This window comes from Lynx canadensis, chromosome E3, assembly GCF_007474595.2.
Source record: "Lynx canadensis isolate LIC74 chromosome E3, mLynCan4.pri.v2, whole genome shotgun sequence".
NCBI lineage: Eukaryota > Metazoa > Chordata > Mammalia > Carnivora > Felidae > Lynx > Lynx canadensis.
The window spans coordinates 40374305-40387972 of NC_044318.1; the positions used below are offsets into that span (position 1 = coordinate 40374305).

At 58.0% G+C, this 13668-nt stretch overlaps 1 protein-coding gene across 1 annotated transcript in view; it reads left to right on the forward strand.

Annotated features, from left to right (window-relative positions):
- The first annotated feature begins 13 nt into the window (after positions 1-13).
- The window catches only part of ADAP1 (ArfGAP with dual PH domains 1), a 51483-nt gene continuing 37828 nt past the window's right edge, over positions 14-13668 (forward strand). Inside the window, 1 exon segment of the mRNA XM_030301580.1 lies at positions 14-109. The gene's annotated coding sequence lies outside the window, so the exon portion shown is untranslated.

Consider the following 13668-nt stretch of genomic DNA (forward strand, 5'->3'; position numbering starts at 1 on the left):
GGCATCGCTGCGGGCGGTCATCGCGGCCATGGCCAAGGGCGGCGAAGGGCGGTCCTGGAGCTGCTGCAGGGCGCCTGGGAACGCGCGCTGCGCCGACTGCGGCGCCCGGGTAGGTGCGGCCGGGCGGGTGCGCCCCGGGGTGGCTGCGGGGCCCGGCGGGTGCGGGGCCGGGGTGGGTGCGGGGCGGGCCGGGCCGGGGAGGGTGCGGGGCCGGGATGGTGCGGCCCGGGTGGGGGCCGGCCTGGATGCCGGCCCCGGGCTGGAGGGGGGGGGGTGGGCAGGAGGGCCGCTTGCGGCGCCTGCGTGGCTGGGGGGCGCGGGCCCGGAGTGCACCTGCACGGAGCCGGACGTCGCCTCCCAGCGGCCCCGGGCCTGAGGCTGTGTCGTCTCCCTCCCCCCCCCTCCGCCCCCCACCCCGGGCTGCGTGTCTCGCTGTCACCCGCGGACCTCCGCCGCCCCGGACCTCCCTCCGCCGCCGCGTTGCGAAACCTCGGCTCCGCAGAGAAAGAGGAAATCGCGCGGGCGAGCGGCTGCAGGAGGGAAAGGGCCAGGCGGCCCCGCGGGCTTCTGTGCGTGGGTGTGTGTGTGTGGGGGGGGTCCACCTGGCTCCCCGCCACCTAGAGGTGACGTCATGGCCCCCCCTCGAGCCACCCTTTCGCCGGGGGATCGGGGGGCAGGGGGAGCAAGGACCGGCTGGGTCCCCGTGAAGCCGTGGGGTGCGAAAGGGCTCCTCCCTCTCCCCCCGCTGGTGCCGGCTGCGCCGGGCAGGAGGCCAGTCCAGGTGGCGCTCGGGGGAGGGGGCAGGTGCGGCCTGTAATGAGCTCGCAGTCCATCCACCTGCGCGGATCCTCCCCGCCGCGGCATCTCCTGGACTTTGCTCCGGGGTGGCCCCTGCTCTGGGGTGATTTCCAAGGTGCCAGAGTCCTGAGTAGCTTCCCCTCCCTTCCTGGGGCTAATTGTCCTGGGATTGACAGGGAACAGACAGGCTGTGCCCTCAGGCCATCAGCACCTGCTTCTGAGCCCGAGGCAGCGGCCCCTGGGCCTCGCTGAAGGTGGGGGTGGGGCAGGAACGGCCCCTAGAGGCTCACCTGCTCCCCGCCTCCGTGGAGGGTGACCCCCTCAGGCGCTGTCCCCCAGGCACCCGGGGGGACACTGGACGCTCTGCTGGGGGCTTCTAGCCTGAGCTCCTCAGAACAAAGCTAGCACCCCATGGAGAGGCTAAAGGCCTGCATGCGTCCTGAGACACCAGTCTGAGACGTGCGTCCTGGGCACTCCCAAAGGGACCCCGGCTCCCCTCTGTCGCCCGCCCACCCGCTAGGCCGGGAGGCGTCTCTGACAGCCCCAGGTCCTGGGAATCTGCTGGTCAGCGGCAGTGTTGGAGCCTGAGTGCCCCAGAGGGAGGCAGCGACAGGCTTTTCCGGAAGCCGAGCAGCCTGAGGTGGCCGTTCTCCCGGCCCCCTGAGCTCGGGAGCCGCAGGGCCCACCCTGGTGGCGCGGTGGGGGCAGCACTGGCATCGCTACTGTGCCCTGCCCCCGCCAGCTGGGCTGGTTCACCCCACGCTCTCCCTCCCTCTTCCAGACCCGTTCACTTGTTCAGGAAAGCTGGCCTCGCCGGGGAGAGGGCAGCTGAGAAAGGGCAGCCAGGATGTTCTCAGACGTGGGCTGGGGGCCGGGCTGGGGGGGGTCGGGCCCCGTCCTTCCTGGTCACACTGCTTGGAAGCAGTTTCTTTGGACCCAGAGCCTCTCCCCCCACCCCCCCCCCCCGGCTACCTCCGGGGCCCCCAGCCTGTAGGTGGGAGAGGGGGCTTCCTTGGCCTGTTGGGCCCTGCGGGGGCCCCTCCCCTCCAGTGGGCACTGCCTTGCCCCGCCCACCCTCTCAGCCGGCATCCGCCGCCCAGGCAGGCACGCAGGGCTCTGGAGCGGTGGGTTCTTGCGAGCCCAGCTCTCCTTGGCACTGGGCCAGCCTCTCGTCTTCCAGAATCGACCCACAAATCGGTCTGCGACACCGGCATCTTGCCTGATCTGTCGGGCAGCCTTGTGGAGCCCGTTTCACAGCTGGGGAAACTGAGGCCTTGGAAAGTTGAGCCGCCTCGGGGGACGTGGTGCTTCAAAGGCAGAGCAGGTCTCCTGATGCTGTAGCCCTGCCCCCACCCCGGCCTCCCCCCTGCTCCAGGGGTGTGTGGAGGGGTGAGGCCTGCTACCCTGCCTCCTCCCTCGTGATCCCCATAGAATGCTCGCCTACAGTCCCTGCTGCTGGATGAAGCCGCCTAGTCTGTCCAGGTTCTGAGCCACCGTGGGGTGCTGCCGCGGCCCAGATGGGCGACTGGGGGCCACTCTGTGGTGACACGGACCGGCTCGTGGTTGTCCTGACCACAGCCAGGGCAAGGGTCCCCGAGGCCTGGGCCCTGGACAGCAGGACATCAGGGCGGGCCTGGGTCGCCTCCAACACCCGGCCCGGTGGGGGTGGGGCGCCTTGCGGTAGATTTGGGCAGACCTGGCCGGCTGGTCGTGTGAGGGCTCCTGGGAGGGGGCAGTCCCTGCAGCCCCCACAGGACCTGCTCCCAGACCCTCCCTCCCTGTTACCTGCCCCAGCAGCGGCCGCCCCCCCCGCCTTTGAACACGGGACCCGGCTGACAGCCTCCAGAGAAGCGTTTCTCGTGACAGGCCTGGGGGAGTAAGTGTGTTTGCATCCGTTTCTCGGCAAGGCCCGGGTGGGGGCCCCATCTGGAGGGGTGGGGCGGCCCGCACATCCTCCAAGCTGCCTGCCTAGTCGGGACAAGTCCTGACCTCGGGTCCGGTGCCCTGGAGGGACTTGGGGTTCTCAGCTGTTCACCTGGCTCTGGGCGTGGGCCATCACTCGCGGTACTCTGATGGGCAGAGACACCTGGGGCACCAGGTAAAACCAATTCTGGAGTGCCCGGGCCTCTGGCTTGAGCGGGCGGCTCAGCGAGCGGGGGCCTGTGTGCCCGCCAGACAGCGGATGTTCTGGGCTGCCTCACGCACGTTTTCCAGAGCCGGGACCCGGAGGGTCTGGGCGTGACTGACCTGGGGGGTCCTTGCGGCTCAGCCGGGACCCAGCGTGCGCCCGCACGGCCTCTCAGGTGACCTCAGCACGAGCCCCTCCCGCAGCCCTGCAAGGCCTCGAGGGAGAGGCGACTCTTCCAAAATCGGAATCGCCGTAAGCCAGGACAGAAGCAGCTCGGCGGGGAGGAATTTCCGGAACGTGGCCTAGTTTGGGAGAGGGTCCCCCGGGTGGGCACGTGGTTGGCCGAGGGCTGCTGAGGAGTGGGCCGGGCAGCCCCCCTGAGTCTTGGGTTAACCAAAATGCTGTTATTGTGGTAAAACGTGGATACCATAAAGCTGCCATTTTAACCATTGTAAGTGCGCAGTTCAGCGACAGGAGGTCCTTCTCGTTGTCATGCGGCTGTCCCCACTGTCCGTCTCCTGGGCTCTGTTCATCCTGTCACTCTGAAACACGGACCCCCGCCCGCTCCCCCAGCGCCGGCCCCACCGTCTACCCTTGTCCGGGAGTCTGACCACCCCGGGACCGTGTGTGAGCGGGTCCCGGTGCGTGTCCCCCCGTGTCGTGAGTCTGATGACCCCGGGACCGTGTGGGAGCGGGGTCACGCAGTGTTTGTCTTGTGCCGGCTTATTCCACTCAGCCTCAGGTCCTCCGTTATCCACCTTAGGGGACCACGTTCTGCTCTTGTGTGGATGGGCCACGCTTTGTCCCGTCATCCACCCGTGGACACCTAGGTGACTTCCACCTCTTGGCTGCCATGAACGTGGGTGGGTGGGTGGGTGGGTCTCTGAGTCCTGCTTTCAAGTCTTGGGGGTGGAGACGGAGGAGGGATCGCTGGGTCACGTGAGGACCCTGTGTGACTGGCGAGGGGAACCTGCAGCTGTTTTCCATACCTGGTTGTGTGCTGAGGCCACAGGCCAGCGGTCCGGTGCGTGTGTGTGTGTGGCGGGGTGGGGGGGGGGGGCTTATGGCAAGGAGGGGTTGCTCAGGACGCAGCCACCGCCCTCACCTGTTCCCCGGACTGCGCCCGCTCCCCACGTGGGAGGCACAGCCACGGTGCCTGTCCTGCCGGGGGAGATGCACGTGGCTGAGATGGCCCCCGAGCCGACCCAGGGCTTCTGGGTTGACCAGAAGGGGCCCGGGCTGGCTTCTCCCTCCACACGGGTGGTGAGCTGTGCCCGCGTTCCAGCTGCGTGTGGGGCAGGGGATGGGGTGGGGGCGACCTTGTCCCTGGTACCCCCCTCGTTTGCTGCCAGCTTTGGGCTGTGTTTGCTAAGCCCTGGTCCGCACCAGGTGCCCCCCTGCAGGCATGTCCCCTGTTCACTGACCCCCATGCCTGTGAGCTGGCTGCGCGGTCACAGCTCGCCCAGGCCCCCCAGTACCCCCCAGGCCCCTGTGCCCGGCCAGGCCCAGGGGTGCACGGGGAGGGTGTGGGCTTTCTCGTCTGCTGCTCTCCATGAGGCCCAGGACAGTGGCTGGGACGGGATCTTCTCCCCCTTCTTTCTTTTAAAAAAAAAAACATTTTTTTTTAAACGTTTATTCATCTTTGAGAGACTAAAGGAAACAGAGTGCAAGCAGGGGGGGGCAGAGAGGGAGGGAGACACAGAAGCCGAAGCAGCTCCAGGCTCCGAGCCGTCAGCACAGAGCCGGACACGGGGCTCGAACCCACGAACCGTGAGATCGTGACCTGAGCCGAAGTCAGACGTTTAACCGACTGAGCCCCCAGGCACCCCTTTCTTTTTGTGGTTTTAAAATAGGGGCGCCTGGGTGGTTCAGTCCGTTAAACGTCTGACTCTTGATTTCAGCTCAGGTCATGATCCCAGGGTCGCGGGTTCGAGCCCCGCGTCGGGCTCTGTGCTGGCAGCTCGGAGCCTGGAGCCTGTTTCAGATTCTGTGTCTCCCTCTCTCTCTTCCCACCCACCCCCCCCGCCACCCCTCACGTTCCGTCTCTGAAAAATGAATAAACGTTAAAAAACATTAAAAAAAAATCCTTTAAAGCTGAGATGTGACTCACACACAGCATTCGATTAGGGTCAGGTGTACAACATAATGATTCGATATCGTGCGTGTTGCCATAGGACCCCCACAGTAGTTAACGTCCATCGCCACACAGTTACAACTTTTGCTCGTGTGGAGAGCTTTCAAGATCTACTCTCTTAGCGACTTGCACCTATGCAATCCGGTGTCATTAACCGCAGTCCCCACGCTGTCCCTTACACCCCCGGGTCTTACTGTCTTACCTCTGGAAGCTTGTGTCTCTGGACCCCCTTCACCCGTTTCACCTGCCCCACCGGGAGCCACCGATCTGGCCTCTGTATCTATGACTGTAGGGGATTTCTCTTAGATTTCACGTGTAGTATTTGGCTTTTTCTGTGTGGCTTATTTCCCAAGCCACGCCCTCCAGGTCCATCCATGTTGTCGCAAATGGCAGGGTTTTCTTTTTTTTTTTTATGGCGGAATAATGCGAATGTGAACGCATTTTCTGTGTCTTCTCGTCCACCAGGGGAAACTTACCTGCCTCCGCATCTTGTCCCTTGTAAATTATGCTGCAGTGAACGCGGGGGTGCAGATACCGTTCTGAGTTAGTGCTTTTCTTTCCTTTGGGTAAATACCCAGAAGTGGAGTTGCTGGATGTTACAGTACGTCTATTTTTAAGTTTTGAGGAACCTCCATAGCGTCTCCCACAGTGTCTGCACCAGTCTGCATTCCCACCAGCGGTGCGAGGGTTCCCTTTTCTGCACGTCCTCACTGACGCTTGTTCCTTCTTGTCTTTTGGACGGTGGGCATTCTGACAGGTGCAAGGTGGCATCTCACTGTGGTCCTGGCTTGCATTTCCCTGATGAGGAATGATTTGAAAATTTTTTTAATGTTTATTTATTTTAGAGAGAGAGACAGAGTGCAGGTGGGGGAGGAGCACAGAGAGAGGGAGACACAGAATCCGAAGCCGCTGTAGGCTCCGAGCTGTCAGCACAGAGGCCGACATGGGGCTCGAACCCACGAACCGTGAGACTGTGACCTGAGGCGAAGTCGGACGCTTAACCGACGAGCCCCCCAGGCGCCCCAATGCTGAGTGATGGCGAGCACCTTTTCCTGTGCCTGTTGGCCATCTGGGTGCCTTCGCTGGAGAAATGTCCCGGTTCTAATTGGATTGTTTGGGGTTTTTGTGTTTGTTTTGCTGTTGAGTTGTATGAGTTCTTCATATATTTTGGACATTAGCCCCCATCCGAGATCTGATTTGAAATATTCTCTCCATTCCACGGGTTGTCTTTTCATTTTGTGGATGGTTTCCTGTGCCGGGCAGAAGTTTTGCAGGTGGATGGTGTCCCACCGCTTTCTCAGAATTGCTTGGCTATTTGGGGTCTTGTGTGATTCCATACACATTTTGGGACTGTATGCTCTATTTCTGTGAAAAATGCCATTGGAATTTTGATAGGGATTGCACTGAATAGTAGATTGTTTTGGGTACTGTGGACATTCTGACAATATTAATTCTGCCTGTCACGGGCACAAACTCTCTTTACATTTATTTGTGTTGTCTTCAGCTTATTTCTTTAAGATTAAAAATTTTTTTTTCATGTTTATTTATTTTTGAGAAAGGGACAGAGCGTGAGTAGTGGAGGGGCAGAGAGAGAGGGAGACACAGAATCGGAAGCAGGCTCCAGGCTCCCAACTGTCAGCACAGAGCCCGACGCGGGACTCGAACCCACGAACCGCGAGATGGTGACCTGAGCCGAAGTGGGACGCTCAACCGACTGAGCCACCCAGGCGCCCCTAAGATTGTTTTTTTTTTTTTTTTTGATGTTTATTTATTTTTGCAACAGAGAGTGTGAGTGGGGGAGGGGCAGAGAGGGAGAAACAGAAAATCCCAAGCAGGATCCACGCGGCAGCACAGAGCCTGACACGGGGTTTGAACTCACGAGTCGTGAGATCATGACCTGAGGCGAAACTAGGAGTCGGACGCTTCACCGACTGAGCCCCCAGGCACCCCTTTCTCTCGGGTTTACGGTGTTCGGTGTACGGGCCTTTCGCCTCCTTGATGAAGTTTGTTCTTCGGGGTTTTATTTGATGCACTTGTCAGGGGCATTGTTTTCTTAATTTCTCTCTCCGATGCTCTGTTATTAGTGTGTAGAAGCTGATTTGTACATTGATTTTGTGTCCTGCAGTTTCACTGAGTTCATTTACCAGCTCCAGCAGGTGTGTGTGTGTGGTGTGGTGTGTGTGTGTGTGTGTCGGCTGAGCTGCTGTCTGCATCTCCGTCTCGCCTGGTTGCTCTGGCCGAGACACCCAGGACTCTGTGGGACAAAAGTGGAGACGCTGGGCTTCCTCGTCTCTATTCCCGATTTTCCAGAGAAGCTCTCAGCTTCCCCCTGTTGGGTGATAGGAGCTGTGAGTTGTCACATGCGGCCTTTAGCCGTGTCTAAAGGACGTCCCCTCCGTCCCCACTTTGTTGAGGGTGGTTATCAAACAGACGGTGAATTTCGTCAAACGCTTTTGCTGCATCCATTGAAATCATCATACGATTTTAATCTTGCATTTCATGCATGCAGTGTGTCACATTAATTGATTTGCGGATGTCAATTGATTTTTCTTTTTTAAGGCGATACAAGTTTATTGAACACGCCAGCAGTGGACGGGACAGCAAAGGGGAGACGGACTGCTTGAATCGATTTCTTTTTCTCTTTAAATTTTTTTTTAATGCTTTTTATTTATTTTTGAGACAGAGAGAGACAGAGCATGAACGGGGCAGGGGCAGAGAGAGAGGGAGACACAGAATCGGAAGCAGGCTCCAGGCTCCGAGCCAGCAGCCCAGAGCCCGACGCGGGGCTCGAACTCACGGACCGTGAGATCGTGACCTGAGCTGAAGTCGGACGCTTAACCGACTGAGCCACCCAGGTGCCCCTCGAATCGATTTCTTGATCCAAACCCGCATCCCTGGAGTAAATCCCACTCTTTTGGGGCATGTGACCCTTTCAGTGCGTTGTTGAGTTCGGTCTGCAGATACATCACCGAGGGCTTTTGTGTCTGTGTTCATCAGGGATATCGGCCTACGATTTTCTTTTCTCGGGCCGTCCTCGTCTGGTTTTGGCCTCAGGGTGGTGCTGGCCTCATCAGGTGAGTTTGGAAGTGTTCTCCCCTCTTCTCCGTTTTGGTATGGATCGGTATGACTTCTTTAAGTGCCGGTAGAATCCACCAGCCAGACCACCTTTCGCCGGAAGGTCTTTGATTACAGATTCAGTCTCCTTGCTGGTCACCGGTCTGTTCGGATTTTCTACGTTTTCACGACTCCGTCTTGGTAGGGTGGTGTTCCCAGGGATGTTTTAGTTTCCTGCTGGCGTGCAGTCGTTCCTACTAGTCTCTTGTGATCCCCATTGTGTCTGGGGCACGACTCCTCTTCGTTCCCGATCTCATCTGAGTCCTCTCGCTGCCCCTCTGTGTTTCTTGTTGAGTCTGGCTAAAGGTTTGTGCTTGTATTTCCCCCAAAGCGGCTGTACGTTTCATTGATCTTCCCATTGCCTTTCTCATCTCGTTTCATTCATTTCCACTCTGCTCTTTGTTATTTCTTTCGTGTGCTAACTTCGGGCTTCTTTGTTTCTTCTTTTTCTGGTTCCTTGAGGTGTGCAGTTAGGTGGCTTATGAAAGATCTCTCTTGTTCCTTTTTTTAAAAAAATTGTCAATGTTTATTTTTGAGAGAGAGACAGTGTGAGCAGGGTTGGGGCAGAAGAGGGGGAGACACAGAATCGGAAGCAGGCTCCAGGCTCTGAGCCGTCAGCACAGAGCCCCACGCGGGGCTTGAACCCCCAAACCGTGAGATCATGACCTGAGCTGAAGTCGGACGTTTAACCGGCTGAGCCACTCAGGTGCCCTGTTTTTATGTCTGTTTTGATTATGGTGGCTTTGCATTAGTTTGAAATCATGAGGTGTGAAACCTCCAAATTGGTTGTCCTTTTTCAAGATTGTTTTTGCTCTTCAGGGTCCCTTGAAATTCCATATGAATTTTAGGATGGGTTTTCCTTTCTGCAAAATATGTCATTCAGAATTTGATCGGGATTGGGTGGAGTCTGTACATTTGCTTTGGGTCATATGGAATTTTGACAGTTTCTTTTTTTTTTTTTTTTATTTTTTAAAATGTTTTTATTTATCTTTGAGACAGAGAGAGACAGAGCATGATCAGGGGAGGCAGAGAGAGAGGGAGACACAGAATCTGAAACAGGCTCCATCCAGTCTGAGCTGTCAGCACAGAGCCCGATGCGGGGCTCGAACTCACAGACTGTGAGATCATGATCGGAGCTGAAGTTGCACGTGTAACCCACTGAGCCACCCAGGTGCCCCTGGAATTTTGACAGTTTCAACTTCTCTCGTCCATGACATGGAATGTGTTTCCATGTATTTACATCTCTCATTTCTTCACACAATGTTTATAGTTATCATCCTGCAAGTTTCTTATCTGCTTGGTTATTTCTTAGGTATTATATTGTTTTTGATGGTGTTGTAAGTTACTTTCAGATCGCTTATTGGGTGTAAAAATGCAGCCCGCTGGGGCGCCTGGCTGGCTCACTTGGGTGACCTCAGACTTTGGCTCAGGTCGTGATCTCCCGTTTCGTGAATTTGAGCCCTGCCTCGGGCTCACTGCTGTCAGAGTGGAGCCCGCTTCGGATCCTGTGTCCCCCCGCCCCATCTCTGCCCCTCCTCAGCTGGTTCTCTCTGTTTCTCTCTCAAAATGAATAAACACGTAAAGAAAAATTTAAAAAAAATGAGGGGCGCCTGTCTGCACTGCCTCTGCCCTACTTGTGCTCTCTCTCAAATAAAGTAAAATTTCTTTTATTAAAAAAATAATAAAAATAAACATGCAACGGATCTCCGTGTGCTGACTTTGTATCCCGCTCCTTTGCTGAATTCACTTGCTCCGACGGCTGTTTCGTGCAGCCCTTGGGGTTTTGTGTGGCGGGACCACGTCCTGCGCAAAACACGGTGTCGCCTCTCTTTGCGCCGTGGGTGCCTTTTCCTTCTCTCTCTCCCTGCTTGCTCTGGCTGGAATTTCCATTCGGTGTGGAATGGAGGTGGCGAGGGCCTCCTCGCGTGTCTGCTCCTCGAGGAGGAGCTCTCAGGGTCTCGCCCCTGCGCATGACGTCCCCCGTGGGCTCTCCGGAGACGGCGGGGACCGTGTGGAGGTGGCTCCTCCCGTTCCCGGTTGGTTGAGTGCCGTGATGACCGCGTGGGGCCGGCCAGGGCCGATCCCGCGTCCGTGGAGGTGGACGATCGCGTGGGTCTTCCCCCCTCTCCCCAGGGGCCGCGCCCCCCCCCTCCCCGCCGGCCTGTCGTGGGGAGCCCTCTCGCGGTGCAGGCGCGAGGCCCCTCGGGGCGCGTCGTCCGTCGTGCGCTGTCGCGGTCTGTTTGCCGGCGCTCTGCTCGGGCGTTTGCATCAGCGCTCACGAGGGGTGGCGGTCCCCGATCTCCTCCCGGCGCCTTGGGCTTTGGTATGGGGGCTACGCCGGCCGCCTGGAAGGAGTTGGGACGCGCTCCCTCTTCCTCAGCGTTTCTGGAGAAGTCTGAGAAGGACCGGCGTGGGTGTCCTTGAAGCGTTCGGCGGGCCTCGCCAGTGAGGCCGTCGGGACCAGGACTTTGCTCTGTTCGGGGGGGGGGGGGGGTGGTTCCCGGGGGGGGCTCCTGACTCATTTACCGGCCCGTGCACACCGTGCATTTCTTCACGGGTTCGTCTTGGCGGCCTTTCCGCGTCCAGGGATTTATCCACTTCATCTTGGTTCCCCCGTCGTCGGCGACCTTGCTCACAGCGCTGTCTCCGGACCCTTTGATTTCTGGTGGCAGTGTCCCCGCTTTGAGTCTGATTTTAGTGGCCCGAGTGTGTTTCTTAGTCCGTCCGGCTCAGGGCTCGCCAACTGCCGTTCCTGTCGAAGAGCCGGCTCTTGTCGGTTTCGTTGACTTTCTCTCTTGCGTTTCTACTCCCTCCGTCGTCAAGCTCGCTCCAGTCTCCCCTCCCTCGTGCCGCCTTGGGTCTGGTTTGTTCTTCTTTGTCGGCTTCCTTCCGTTGTCCGTTAGGTCGCGGACCGGACCCCTTCCTTGTGCTTTAACGGCGGCGTTTGCGGCGCCAGACCCGCCTTTGGCACGCTTGGCTGCATCCCGTGTTTTGTGGTGTTTCGTCTTCCCCCACCTCCAAGTGTCTGCTCACCTCCCTTGCGGCTTCTTCTTTGGTCCACTGGTCGTTTCGTAAAAGTGCGTTGCTTCCACGAAGTCGTGAACGTTCCACTTTTCCTTGTGTTGACTTCTAACTGCATCCGCCCTGTCGCGGCCAGAGAGGACACCTCGTAGGAGACCGATAGGCGGCCTCACGTGGGGTCGGTCCCGTGCCGCGTCCCGTGGGCACCAGGCCAGAACGCGCCCCGGTCGGCCGGCGCGTGTGGTTGGATCTGGTCGTTTGTGTGAAGTCCTCGTTTCCCGTGTCGGACTTGGCCGTCCGTTACCGCGAGCGCGGTGTCGAGCCCCCCGTGTGCTATTCGAGGCTGTTTCTCCCTTCACCTCCTCCGGGTTTTGCTTCGTAGGTCGTGACGGTGCGGCACGAGGCGTGAGTGTGTGTCACGTCTTCTGGCCGCACCGAGGACTTAGTAACGTGCAACGTCCTTCTTTGTCCCTTGGGACCTTGCTCTGACTTCGAGTCTGTTTGTCTGGTGTCCGCGAGACGCTCCAGCCTCCTGGCGGCTGTGTGCACGAATCTCCTTTCCCGCCTTTGACCGCCGCCCTGTTGTGTCTCGACCTCGGCCGAGCCTCCCGCAGACGGCACGTGGCTGGACCACGGGCTGTCATCCAGCCCGCCGTTCCCGGTCTGTGGATCCCAGAGCTTCCCGCGTTCACCTTTCCCGTGGACGTGGATGAGGACGGCCTGCCGTCTGGCTCGCGCTCGTCCCGTTGTGTGTGGCCTACGGCTTTGCTGTCCCTCACTTCCCGTCCCTGTCCTCTCTCGTGTTGAGCTTCTGTAGTCGAGTGTTGAAAGTCCCTCCCGGTTCCCTTTTGTGTATGTTCTGTGGCTCTTTGTGGTTGCCATGGGGATTCCATCTAACATCCGAATCTATAACCTCCTGGATCCAATTTATAGTAGCTGAACTTCAGGAACGCGCAGAAACTGCTCCTTCACTCGGCCTGGACCACACCCCGTGGCTGCAGATGCCACGGTCTTACCTCTTGGTACACCGTGTGCCCTGAGGCATAAATAGTCATTCTTCTTTTTGTATTTATTTTATTTAAAAAATTTTTTTACATATTCTTTGTTTAAATTTCTTTTTAATGTTTATTAATATTTGAGAGAGAGAGACAGACAGAGCACAAGCAGGGGACGGGCAGAGAGAGAGGGAGACACCGAATCTGAAGCAGGCTCCAGGGTCCGAGCTGTCAGCACAGAGCCCGACGCGGGGCTCGAACCCACGAACCGTGAGATCATGACCGGAGCTCAATGAAGTCTGACACTTAACCGACTGAGCCACCCAGGCGCCTGCTAAAAATTTTTAAGGTCATCTCTACGCCCAATGTGGAACACAGACTCGTGACCCCAAGATCAAAAGTCACGTGCTGTAGGGGCGTCTGGGTGGCTCGGTCACTTAAGCGACTTGGCCCAGATCTTGCCTTTGGCCCAGATCGTGATCTCGTGGTTCGTGAGTTCCACTCCCACACTGGGCTCTGTGCTGACAGCACGGAGCCTGCTTGGGATTCTCTCCCTTCTTCTCTCTCTGCCGCTCCCCCCACCCCCATGCTGTCTCTTTTAAGTTATTTATTTTGAGAGAAAAATTTTAAATGCAGTAGTTTCTTATGTAGAAAATAAGATTTAGGGTAAATACCAAAGTTAGAGGAACACTGACTCTTACTTTGATAATTGTTTTTTTCGTTAAATGAATTAGTCTCAAATTGTGTAGAAAACCGTTGTTTGCCTTCCAGTGTCAAGAACCCACTCTTCTAACAGCACTAGCTTCTATAATCGCCGCACATTTCCTTCTCCGGAGATCTTCGTCTCCGTCCGGCCTCGTCCTTTCGTTTCACCTGCAGGCAGGTCTGGTCACAAACTCCCTCGGCCTCCGTTTAGCTGGGAAGGTCTGGATTTCTCCCTCACTTTTGAAGGACAGTTTTGCCAGAAACAGGATTCCTGGTTGACGGCCTTTCCCCTGAGCCCTTTGCCCATATCGGCTGACGGTCTTCCGGCCTCTGACGTTTCCGAGGAGAAAGCCTGCTCCTCATCCATTTGGGGACGTGTCGGAAGTGACCCGCGGCCACTGTCCCGCTCCACGGCCCTCGAGTCTGGGTTTGGACGTCGCGCTGTTGGGCCGCGGCGTTCAGGAGCCTCGTGGATGCGTAAGCTCCCTGCACCTGGGGGACTTTCCCGCCGTCATTTCCCCAGCTCGCGTCCCTGCCCCCGCCCGCGAGCCCCCACGCCCGTCGCTGGCCCCTGAGGCTCTGCTCGCTGCGTCTCGATCTTTCCGTGTGGTCCTCCCCGCAGCCTCCGTGGGTCCCGCTGCTCGGCTCTGCCTCCGCGTCCCTCTCTGGTTCCTTTGTACCGTTTCTGTCTTTATTCCTATCCCCCGTTCGTTTGTACATCGTTTTCTTGGCTTTCTCCACACTTTTCCGTTAGCTCCTCGAGCACATTTAAA